This window comes from Triticum aestivum, chromosome 1B (genome assembly GCF_018294505.1).
Source record: "Triticum aestivum cultivar Chinese Spring chromosome 1B, IWGSC CS RefSeq v2.1, whole genome shotgun sequence".
Taxonomy (NCBI): Eukaryota; Viridiplantae; Streptophyta; class Magnoliopsida; order Poales; family Poaceae; genus Triticum; species Triticum aestivum.
In genome coordinates, this window is record NC_057795.1 from 476,718,791 (window position 1) to 476,731,656 (window position 12,866).

At 46.0% G+C, this 12,866-nt stretch overlaps 1 long non-coding RNA gene across 14 annotated transcripts; it reads right to left on the reverse strand.

Annotated features, from left to right (window-relative positions):
- Positions 1 to 4,544: 4,544 nt before the first annotated feature.
- LOC123132567 (uncharacterized) lies at positions 4,545 to 11,488 on the reverse strand. Of its 14 annotated transcripts, none has more exons than XR_006464900.1 (11): positions 10,740 to 11,485; positions 10,456 to 10,577; positions 10,208 to 10,318; positions 9,309 to 9,834; positions 9,181 to 9,224; positions 6,946 to 8,631; positions 6,786 to 6,842; positions 6,054 to 6,171; positions 5,664 to 5,730; positions 5,392 to 5,509; positions 4,545 to 4,913 (listed from the first exon to the last, which is right to left on the reverse strand). It is a non-coding gene; the product is annotated as an uncharacterized lncRNA (long non-coding RNA). The 14 variants fall into 14 exon arrangements; XR_006464904.1 differs by having other exon boundaries at positions 6,946 to 7,959; positions 8,575 to 8,657; positions 10,208 to 10,585; XR_006464901.1 differs by having other exon boundaries at positions 10,208 to 10,259; positions 10,740 to 11,484.
- Between the last annotated feature and the right edge of the window lie 1,378 nt (positions 11,489 to 12,866).

Here is a 12,866-nt window from a genome sequence, read left to right on the forward strand (position 1 = left end):
ATGCCTTTTGGGCAAAATGACCAAGACTCCGTTCTCCGGAACAATGGAGCGAGCAACCAACTTGTTGGAAATCATACATACCGATGTGTGCGGTCCAATGAGCGTTGAGGCTCGCGGAGGATATCGTTATGTTCTCACTCTCACAGATGACTTGAGTAGATATGGGTATGTCTACTTAATAAAACACAAGTCTGAGACCTTTGAAAAGTTCAAGGAATTTCAGAATGAGGTAGAGAATCAACGTGACCGAAAGATAAAATTCTTACGATCAGATCGTGGAGGAGAATACTTAAGTCACGAATTTGGTACACACTTAAGGAAATGTGGAATCGTTTCACAGCTCACGCCGCCTGGAACACCTCAGCGAAACGGTGTGTCCGAACGTCATAATCGCACCCTATTGGATATGGTGCGGTCTATGATGTCTCTTACCGATTTACCGCTATCATTTTGGGGATACGCTCTAGAGACAGCTACATTCACTTTAAATAGGGCACCGTCTAAATCCGTTGAGACGACACCGTATGAATTATGGTTTGGAAAGAAACCTAAGCTGTCGTTTCTAAAAGTTTGGGGATGCGATGCTTATGTCAAGAAACTTCAACCTGAAAAGCTCGAACCCAAGTCGGAAAAATGCGTATTCATAGGATACCCTAAGGAAACTGTCGGGTATACCTTCTACTTAAGATCCGAAGGCAAGATCTTTGTTGCCAAGAACGGATGCTTTCTGGAAAAAGAGTTTCTCTCGAAAGAAGTAAGTGGGAGGAAAGTAGAACTCGATGAAGTACTACCTCTTGAGCGGGAAAGTGGCGCAGCGCAGGAAACCGTTCCTGTGATGCCCACACCAACTGAAGAGGAAAACAATGATGATGATCAAGGTACTTCGGATCAAGTTACTGCTGAACTTCGTAGGTCCACTAGGACACGTTCCGCACCAGAGTGGTACGGCAACCCTGTCCTGGAAATCATGTTGTTAGACAACAATGAACCTTCGAACTATGAAGAAGCAATGGCAGGCCCGGATTCCAACAAATGGCTTTAAGCCATGAAATCCGAGATAGAATCCATGTATGAAAACAAAGTATGGACTTTGACAGACTTGCCCGATGATCGGCGAGCGATAGAAAACAAATGGATCTTTAAGAAGAAGACGGACGCGGATGGTAATGTTACAATCTATAAGGCTCGACTTGTCGCTAAGGGTTATCGACAAGTTCAAGGGATTGACTACGACGAGACATTCTCTCCCGTAGTGAAGCTAAAGTCCGTCCGAATCATGTTAGCAATTGTCGCATACTATGATTATGAGATATGGCAAATGGACGTCAAAACGGCATTCCTTAACGGGCATCTTAAGGAAGAACTGTATATGATGCAGCCGGAAGGTTTTGTCGATCCTCGGAACGCTAACAAAGTATGCAAGCTCCAGCGATCCATTTATGGACTGGTGCAAGCATCTTGGAGTTGGAACATTCGCTTTGATGAGATGATCAAAGCGTTTGGGTTTATGCAGACTTATGGAGAAGCCTGCGTTTACAAGAAAGTGAGTGGGAGCTCTGTAGCATTTCTCATATTATATGTAGATGACATACTCTTGATGGGAAATAATATAGAATTTCTGGACAGCATTAAGGCCTACTTCAATAAGTGTTTTTCAATGAAGGACCTTGGAGAAGTTGCTTATATATTAGGCATCAAGATCTATAGAGATAGATCGAGACGCCTCATAGGTCTTTCACAAAGCACATACCTTGATAAGATTTTGAAGAGGTTCAAAATGGATCAGTCCAAGAAGGGGTTCTTGCCTATGTTACAAGGTGTGAGATTGAGCTCGGCTCAGTCACCGACCACGGCAAAAGATAAAGAAGAGATGAGTGTCATCCCCTATGCTTCAGCCATAGGATCTATTATGTATGCCATGTTGTGTACCAGACCCGATGTAAACCTTGCCGTAAGTTTGGTAGCAAGATACCAAAGTAATCCCGGCAAGGAACACTGGACAGCGGTCAAGAATATCCTGAAGTACCTGAAAAGGACAAAGGACATGTTTCTCGTTTATGAAAGAGACGAAGAGCTCGTCGTAAAGGGTTACGTCGACGCTAGCTTCGACTCAGATCTGGATGACTCTAAGTCACAAACCGGATACGTGTATATGTTGAATGGTGGAGCAGTAAGCTGGTGCAGCTGCAAGCAGAGCGTCGTGGCGGGATCTACGTGTGAAGCGGAGTACATGGCAGCCTCGGAGGCAGCGCATGAAGCGATTTGGGTGAAGGAGTTCATCACCGACCTAGGAGTCATACCCAATGCATCGGGGCCGATCAAACTCTTCTGTGACAACACTGGAGCTATTGCCCTCGCCAAGGAGCCCAGGTTTCACAAGAAGACCAGGCACATCAAGCGTCGTTTCAACTCCATCCGTGAAAATGTTCAAGATGAAGACATAGAGATTTGCAAAGTGCACACGGATCTGAATGTCGCAGATCCGCTGACTAAACCTCTCTCGCGTGCAAAACATGATCAACACCAGAACTCTATGGGTGTTCGATTCATCACAATGTAACTAGATTGGTGACTCTAGTGCAAGTGGGAGACTGTTGGAAATATGCCCTAGAGGCAATAATAAAAGTATTATTATATTTCAATGTTCATGATAAATGTCTTTTATTCATGCTATAACTGTATTATCCGGAAATCGTAATACACGTGTGAATACTTAGACCACAATATGTCCCTGGTGAGCCTCTAGTTGACCAGCTCGTTGTGATCAACAGATAGTCATGGTTTCCTGACTATGGACATTGAATGTCGTTGATAACGGGATCACATCATTAGGAGAATGATGTGATGGACAAGACCCAATCCTAAGCATAGCATAAAAGATCGTGTAGTTCGTTCTGCTAGAGCTTTGCCAATGTCAAGTATCTCTTCCTTCGACCATGAGATCGTGTAACTCCCGGATACCGTAAGAGTGCCTTGGGTGTATCAAACGTCACAACGTAACTGGGTGACTATAAAGGTGCATTACAGGTATCTCCGAAAGTAGCTGTTGGGTTGACACGGATCGAGACTGGGATTTGTCACTCCGTATGACGGAGAGGTATCTCTGGGCCCACTCGGTAATGCATCATCATTATGAGCTCAATGTGACCAAGGTGTTGGACACGGGATCATGCATTACGGTACGAGTAAAGTGACTTGCCGGTAACGAGACTGAACAAGGTATTGGGATACCGACGATCGAGTCTCGGGCAAGTAACATACCGATTGACAAAGGGAATTGCATACAGGGTTTGATCGAATCCTCGACATCGTGGTTCATCCGATGACAACATCGAGGAGCATGTGGGAGCCATCATGGGTATCCAGATCCCGCTGTTGGTTATTGACTGAGAGCGTCTCGGTCATGTCTGCATGTCTCCCGAACCCGTAGGGTCTACACACTTAAGGTTCGGTGACGCTAGGGTTATTAGGAAGACTAGTATGTGACTACCAAATGTTGTTCGGAGTCTCGGATGGGATCCTGGACGTCACGAGGAGATCCGGAAGGGTCCGGAGGTAAAGATTTATATATGGGAAGTTGTCAAACGGACACCGGGAAGTTTCGGGGTCATACCGGTATTGTACCGGGGCCACCGGAAGGGTTCCGGGGGTCCACCGGGAGGGGCCACCCCTCCCGGGGGGCCACATGGGCTGCGTGGGGCAGGGAGCCAGCCCCTGGTGGGCTGGCCGCACCCCCCTCCCTTGGGCCCATGCGCCTAGGGTTGAGGGGGAACTCTAGAGGGGGCGCCCCCCTTGGCTTGGGGGGCAAGCCACCCTCTCCCCTCTCCCCTAGGCCGCCGCACCCCCCCTAGATGGGTTCTAGGGGGCCGGCCCCCTTCTCCCTTCCCCCTATAAATAGAGGGGTGAGGGGAGGGCAGCCGTACCACCCTCCAAGGCGCAGCCCTCCCCTCCCCAACACCTCTCCTCCTCCGTTGTGTGCTTGGCGAAGCCCTGTCGGAGTACTGCCTCTCCACCATCACCACGCCGTCGTGCTGCCGGTGGAGCTGTCTTCCTCAACCTCTCCTTCCCCCTTGCTGGATCAAGGAGGAGACGTCTCCCGTCCCGTACGTGTGTTGAACGCGGAGGTGTTGTCCGTTCAGCACTTGGTCATCGGTGATTCGAATCACGTCGAGTACGACTACATCATCACCTTGCAAGCTTCCGCACGCGATCTACAAGTGGTATGTAGATGCAAACTCTCTCCCTTGACTCGTTGCTTAGATGAACTCATAGATGGATCTTGGTGAAACCGTAGGAAAAATTTTAATTTTCTGCAACGTTCTCCAACACTGTCATAGGTCGGTTTGCCCACCCCTAGAGCCTCTAGGATTGCTACCCTCCGACACAATGAATGAGTGAGAGAAAACGAGGGAGCGATGTAAAAACTAGGGTAAAAGATAGTTGATTGATTTGTCGATTGTGTGTTGTGCAATCGGCTGTCATCCCTTACATATACTAGATGACCCGTTGCGCCAATGGCGCAAAGGCTGAGTATAAGTCAAGTATTGGAAGAGTGAGCATATATTTCTTTTATCATTGCTGTTTTAAAAGCATACAACACAACAGTCTAAGCAAGAAATAGCCGATAGTTAAACACGCAAGATGGTCTTAAGGGATTACATAAGATCTAAAAGGATGATAAACACAAAGTCTTGGTAGGCATTTATACTAACATTAAGTTATATAACAAGCGGCTCTTGCAACTTGCTTATATTGAGTAGACGATCAGGCGCAGTCCCTTGGAAGTGCATTTGAAGGTGAAAGCATATGCTTGCCCTTTGCTCATGTGTGCCTGAGGGAAGAAGTTCTCCAGCCAATGGTGACTCTTTTGTCAAACACCCTTGATAAAGTAGTTGTGACAGCGGTAGTCCCGTCTACAGTTGTGATTGACAGTTCACCGTGGTCAGCATCCATGTGTGGGAAAAGGGAACCCGTAGAAAAGGTAATGCTAAAGTACTAAAAATAACAATAAAGATTAGTTACTACTCCCTCCGTAAACTAATATAAGAGCGTTTAGAATACTAAAGTAGTGATCTAAACGCTCTTATATTAGTTTACAGAGGGAGTATATCATTTTATACCATGCTATTGTATGAAATAGGACAGAGCAATTGCAAAGGATTGCCATTCTTTTGTCGTTTGTTGCAAATGTCTCTGGTGGTGCTGCGGATGATCTTTCGCAGTCTACAAACATTATGGTTGTAGAGCTTAACTATGTTGCCCCCACAATGTGGCGACTAAACTCATGTAAGTAGTGGATGCAAGGCTCACCTATGTTAAATTGTATAAAGTTATATCATTTAGCAGTTGTTGCCAGAGTTGTTGCAATGAGAAGAGTAATGTAGCTCTTACCACGGAGAATGTACTTTCCAGGCTTTAGTTGGATTTTCTTGCCTTTGAACTTTTGGATTGAACCTGCTTTGCGTATATTCATCGCCCACGCATTAATGAATAGCAAACAGAACACCTACTGGACCCCGAAAGAAGTTTGCTTTATTAGATAGTTGATCAACTTGCATGCATAAGTGATAAAAAAAGGACCAATCGAATAGCATGCATTAGTGAAGAAGAAGAAACATTCTTTCCAATGTAGAAACAATCATAAGTATATTTTTGAGCATTACCATGGGTAATTTGGCTACCGCTGATATCACTGGTTGTGTCTGCTTCTTCTTGTTTAACTGCTGTCATCTGGAAAGAAGTAGCAGAATAATTAAGCTGGTTTATCTGGCTGTGTTTTCAGTTGGGATGTTTAACAGTGAAGCATGTGTCTTAATATAGTAAAAGGCACTACAGCAGGCATCCTGGACATGCAAAGTAATGGCAGAATTATGAACAGAAAAGAACACCCGAGAGTAAACAGCAAAGGCAGCCATAAGGAACAATCAACAACAGATAATAGTAAACAAAAACACGAGACGACACAACGCACGTAACACACATGGTTAGAACCAACATAAAGACTAAATTTTAAAGTTGTGCAGCAAAGGAAAAGGCAGGGAAGGAGGTGGAACCTTGGCAAGAAGAAAGGCAGGGTGCAAGGCGTCACGTGAACTGAACCACAGCAGAAACTTGGCAAACTGGGAGTGACAAAATTAGCCGATCAGGCAGCCAGACATCGCAAAGGAAGACCTGCAGCACATGAAAAAGCAAACGAACGTAAGCAAAGGCGTACAAGCTCATGGGTTCGCCTCTTACCGAGCAGTCTTTCGCAATATCTTTGTTCTTCAGAAATAAATATATGAATGAAGACAGCCAGAGTAGACCCTAGACCAAACAAACAGGAACAAGACAAAGAAGGATGACAACCGTAGCACACACATGCCTAACAAGAGCAGACAAAAATTTAATGAACAACAACAAGCTCCAGTCAAAGAGGCAGGAGAATTAAACCAGATGCACAGCAACATTAAAGCATAGATAGCTGAGGAACAAACACAAATAGAATTCACCTGCAACAGACCCCATGGCCATGCAAACCTAGGCATAACCATAACCGAGACGAAGGCAAGAACACAACTAAAACAGACTTACACTAACAGAGCCAATCCCTAGGTGTAGGAACCACAGCAACCAAAGCATAGAAACATATGTAAAATCATCTCCTAGAAGCATCGCACAACAGATCTAACATGGCAAACACTCATCCATGTCTAGGAAAACAAAGGAACGATCTCAGACCGGCAAAAACCCAGTCACGCATTTCATCGAGCAGATGAGAAGCAGGGGAGCAGGCAAAACCTCACCTCACAAAGAAAGAACAAGCAAACGCGCAGGCAGACAACAAAGCAGACGCAGCAGCCCTGCAAACAAGAAGAAAGGAGAAGGAACAGACAAGAACAAGTCAGTACAGATCAATCTACAATGAGGCCAGAAGGAATTGACCAAACAAAACAAGAAACTCACCCTAGCCAAACGCAACAGCAGCAGCGCGAGGAGCCATGAAGAAACAAGCCGACGACAGGATAAGCAGGCAACGAGCAAGCCGCTGGTTATCGATGACCAACTACGACAAGCGACAATGGCGACTCGATGAGAGAAGACAAGGAGGCGCAGGCGAGGGGAAGTGGGCAGAGAGGCGAGGCACATAGGCAGAGCAGAGCAGAAGGAAACCACGCACCCGGTCAGAAACACCTCTCGCAGGCGCTGTAACTTCTAGGGAAACCTAAAGAGAAACACAACTCACCCAACGCATGGGACCAAGGATAGAAAGGGACCACCTGCAGCGAGACGAGGCCAAGCAATCCCGCTTAGCAGCACGTAGAGGCCGAAAACCCTGTTTTACCCAGCGGACCGAGCGGAGGTGCTCACATGACCAAGGACGACCAAACTGCCACGCACCCACGAGACTGACAGATGGGGCCAGACGCGGTTGAAGCGGAGGCGCCACCACTGGGTGCAAACGAACACGGTAAAAAACGCCCTGACAACCCCACGATCGATTGGCCGCAGCACACGAGCGATCCGGCCCTGCTTTTCATCGACAGAAGCACGCCCCGACCGCGTCGCTGCGAGGCTGGCCCGCGCGCAAGCCTGGCCCACTCATCAGTTGCTCCTAGCCCCATTACGCGGCATACAAAATAATGAGCAACTGGATCTTTACCAGGTCGATGAAAAGTACTTTTACCAGGGCCAGCGAGGCGAATCGAGCGGGCAGGATGAATTTGAGACGGGAAGGGCGCTGGAATGGCGGGTACTCTAGCTGGATTTATATGTTCGATCAAGTGATTGTGATCCCATGGTGACATTGCTGCAAAGTGAACACACTTAACCAAGATTGCGACGGAATCACCTCCGAAAGGATTGATGACTCTGGATCAGTATGCGAAATTTACAATAGGCTACTCTCCTTATGTTATGCCATTCAAAACCGAAGAATAGAACCATCCACTCTCCTATATTATTTGAAAATCAATCCTGCTGAATCAAAACGGTGAGTGAGAATTTTACTTTGAAAGGACTGTGCTACTTTGGCAGTTCTATGCTTTTACTTAAGGTACCGTGATTGTTTTTAACATTCAGTGAGATGACAAAACTTATTTCACAAAGCTGCAATGAAAATTAGAATAGTAGTGGTGATTGAGGACAACTTTTGATGTACTTTATGCGATGCTGAAAGTTATAGCACTATTACATATAGTTAGAGTTCTTGCGGAGAAGCAAAACCGAGATATTGCTGCGACACTAAGCTCCACTGGAGTAAGAAAGCTTTCTTATTCATAAACTAATCCATGCTCATTTCTGATGACACTTTATCGGATTTCGAGCTTACTATAATGCAGATGTAAATTAATTATCACAATGCAGGGGAAACTACCATTCCGTTTCGATGGCAAGAAATGTTTTCACTTGTAATTAGTTAGATTCACACATTTTGTAAGATAAATACAATGATGACATTCATAAATGTCCAATCCATCTAGTTGTGTATGTATCAGTAGTTAAAGTCATGCTTCGAAGACCATAGAAGATCAACCGTGCCTTGGTAGTACTACAGCAGTATGAGAAGACAAAGGTCAAACAGGAAGCACAAACCTTGATAGCAAGCAGATGACGAGCCAGCGAGGGGAGAGGAAGTAATGATAACAACGCCTGTAGAACAAAAGGAAATCGGAAACCTGAAAGGAATCAGAGGTTTATGAAAGATAAAAGAAAAAGCAAGCATGTTTAGAAACAATAAGCAAGTGGTGTATATCTGACTGTATTTTGTAACCTACATATTTTTTTTCTATTGATGGAGCCATCATTCCTTTATTAGCAAGCAGCAACTATCACTTGTTGCATATGTTTCTTTTAATGCACTAACTTGAGCAAGTCTTGTAGTTTACTGGGAATTAGCAAAAGGTAAGAAAACAGGCCATACTATACAAGCACGGGCATGAACCAATGGCCTACAAGCACCTAATCAACCAGGAAGAGGACCTTGTATGCATAGGACTAAACCAGCAGTACAACCGTAAAGATAGAAGGAAAGTTGTTTTCCTGACGAGATCTGAAGCAAAAAAAACCATACATAGTACGACAAGCATGGTAGATGAACCAAAAAAAACAAATAGACAAGGAAGCTGGCCGCACAAACACATAGATTCATAAGCTGTTCATCAAGCACTAATCAACCAAGCGAATCAGAACAGATCCAACCTTGTTGGTTAACGACACAGACGTCCCACGAACCAACAAACAACCTACACGGCAAGGAAACATGAAGCACAGAATGGTTCAGCTCACAGATATTTTATCAAACAAGAGACGAGCAAGCAAGATCTTACCTCGCGGAGCAAATAAACAGAGGATAAAGTCGGCAAGAACGAGTTCATGTAGTAGGCCAGAAGCATCTTCTTTGTGCTAACTGTAGAAAAAAGATTCTTATGAAGATATTGTAGTGGTGGGTGTTTAAACTTTTTAATATATAGAATGCACGCTCCTGTTGTAACTAAACTTCCAAAGGAAAGCAAAGTTTCACCTTTTCCCAATATAACCATGACACCACTAAAAACAGTTAACTGTAATGCATGAATCTAATGACCTGAAATAATGAGAGAGAGAGAGAAAGAGAGAGAGAGGAAAGGACAACATTCCACTACTGATATCAACAAATACTGGAATGAGCAAATTTAGGTTACACTAAAATGCAGAAATTTCTTACAAACAAAAGAATGATCCAACAGATAAAAAGAGCAATTCCAAAAAAAGTAAGGCAAGTTTGAGGCTAGGCATTCATATTAGTGGAAGGAGAGCCCAGCTCACTGAGCACCGTTTTGTAAAATTCCTTGTTCGTCCTGCCAGCTCTCTCACCTGAATGACATTTGATGACGCAACTTCATTGTGTTGTTGTAATAGCAGGTAACTCAAATTCAGAATGAAAGTGGTTGTCGATGATCTCATTCTTTCTGCACCAATAATTCAAGAGGGTTGCTCGTGTACTACCTATTTTAGTATGTGGTCAAGCTTGTCTAATTTGACTATACTAATATATCCCCCCCCCCCTCCAATACACACAAATTGTATCGATAAGATGAAACTATATTATTAGGTTTTGCCATTAATCATATTTTATTAATAAAGGGCATAAAAATTTCTATTTAAATATGCATATAATAAGTACTGGTCAAATATGTATATGGGAGATCATATCAACGTCATAGATAGGAATTACCGCCGAACTTACAGGCATACAACCAAGAATTGATCTGAATCACTCAATCTGATGCTTTCACTTTCTGCATCCAGACACAATTTGCTTAGCGGACAAACAAATAATGCTCATGGTTCAGGCATGCTGCATTCAGACACAATTTATTCACCAGAGAAACAAATAAGCCAATGGTTCAGATGCTTTCACACAAACAAATTTTGCCTTTGTTGGTACGGTGTGGTGCATGGGAAGAATAGAAAGCACTTTTGGTGACACCTTACCATCATTTTGAGTCAAAACTGATTTCTCGGTGGATTGGAATATCAAGTCATTAGATCCAAGTCGTCGTTCCTGTGCTCGCTAGCCGGTACTAATATGCAGACCAAGCATATACTTGCATAATCTGAAAAACTAAAAGATACGAACTCTGTTACTGTGCAGTCAAGCTTTTCTGAATGTGACTATATACTAATATGCACAGACAAATAAGATTGACAAGATGAAACATATAGGCTCCCTTCCTTATTTTAACAGAGAGAGGGCACGGAGGGGAGTGGGGGAGTACCTGCGTATGGATGGGAGGCTAGACCTCAGCCAACTTTCATGGTCGTGAGGAGGAGCATGTGGACGACGGAGGCGGCGAGTAGGAGAACAGCGGCGGTGGTGAATAGGAGAATAGCGGTGGTGACGGATCTGACGACTTCGCTTTGCCCTCGCCAACAGTTACCTCATCATCCTCGTCAACCTGGCATCGGCGGTCCTCCTCCGAGCACAGCCATGGCGCCGGTGATAAAGAGAGGAGCCATGAGGGGGAGGTACGGGGAGGGCGGCGGCGACCGACATTGGAAGGAGAGGCGAGGAGAGGTGGCGGTGGAGAGAGAAACAAGGCGCAGTGGCGGAGATGCAGGCTCAGCTCCCGATTAGGAGTGGATCGAGCCGCCGCCAACCGCCAGGTCCCGCCCAACCTTGCCAGCGCGCACGCCGGCCGACGCATCTCCAGCTACTCTTTCCTCTCTCTTTCTCCCTCCGCTCCTTCCTTCTCTCTCTCCCTCTCATCTTCTCCAGCCACCTCTTGCAGCAGGACTAATCCATGGCGCTGCATCGTCCGCATCACGTGGTCTGGATCCGGAGGCAGGGAAGGAGGAGAGGAAGGGGAGGAGGAGGAGGCGCTGAAGGCGGAGGGGGCGAGGCGGCCGTGAGGGACGGGGAAGAGGAGAAGGCGGCGGCGGCGGCGACGGCATGGAGAACTGGAGAAGAGGAGGGAAGGAGGGAGAGAGAGGAGATATTTTCTCGGTCGCTGCCTTTCTCTCGCACGACGCAGCGGACGTGGTCCTTTCACCCGGACAGAAGCACGCGCCCACTGTGTCGCTGCGAGGCTGGCCCGCGCGCAAGCCTGGCCCATGCGTCGGCTGCTCCTAGTCCGATTACACGGCGTATAGAATAACGGGCATCCGGATCTTCACCAGCGCGACAAAAAGTACGCTGACAACCGCCAGCGAGACGAATCGTGCGTGCAGGATTGCTTTGACACGGGGAGGGCGCTCGAAGGGCGGGTTGCGTAGGAGGGTTTATATGTTCAATATGAGGCATCCGGACTTCCCATAAGGTTTCATCTAGTTCTTCCTTCAAAGAAAATACATCAATTCACGTCCTAAAAGCCTAGTTGTAGTCCATCTCGGATTCAACCCAAATATAACCCGTACATGTGTCGTCCTCCTTGCGATGGCTGTAGAATTCACATACGCACTCGGATCAAGATGATTCGTATACAATTTTTACGCGGCTTGACGAGAATGACAATTCTTATGTTGATCACTTTTCCTGATAAGTCCACATTGATGCCTCTATGAGTCAATCTTTAGCTTCAGGTCAGAATCCGTCATGGGTTCGACTGGACTGGTCGGTTCTTGTAGCGACTTTATAGGTCACATACTAACTCAGATGATGATGACCCTTAATGCAAAGTTGACCGTTTCGAGGATACTCACAAGTTCCGTGTTGAACATTTGTTCATCCGAAGCCATTTTCATGATTTTACAAGTCCATCTTTTGTTTCTGGTCAGATTAGCCGACAACACTCGGATTTGGAAATCTTCCAGTCGGATTTTTACATGCGTTACTCGGATTACCCGACTAGATTTAACTCGAGGAAAAAATGTTTTCACTTGGACGACAAATTTTCACTCAGACGACAATTTTCACAGGCCCCTATTGTTCCCAGACTTCATGAACCGGATGGAAGGACGTGCCGCATCGCGAGGGTCACACCGATGGTCGTAGCTCCGCTGGGCGTGGCCTGTGCTGCCGGGACGAGTGTCGAGCTCCTCTCTATCTAGTGGGCGGGCGATGGAGGAAGGAGACATACCTGCCAGGCGGGCCCTGCCTTCTCTAGGCCCCACCCGTCAATCTCAGTCGCGCCTGACAAGGAAGGCCCACCCGCAGGTCTAAACCATTGTTGACCAGTGCGACGTCAGTAGCAAGTGGAGACAAACCATCCAGGGTTCTTTCGTCCGGTGTGGGTTTGTTTAGGGGGGTGAAAGGAGCAGAAAATAGATGAGGGGGTAATATGAACCATCAACTTTATTCAATGTAGTAAAATGGATTTTTTTTTCAAAGGTAAAAGACGAGAACACTTTGCTTTGTAGGGTTTCGGCCGAAACACATGATCAGTTAGATCGCTTCTTCCGTCTCC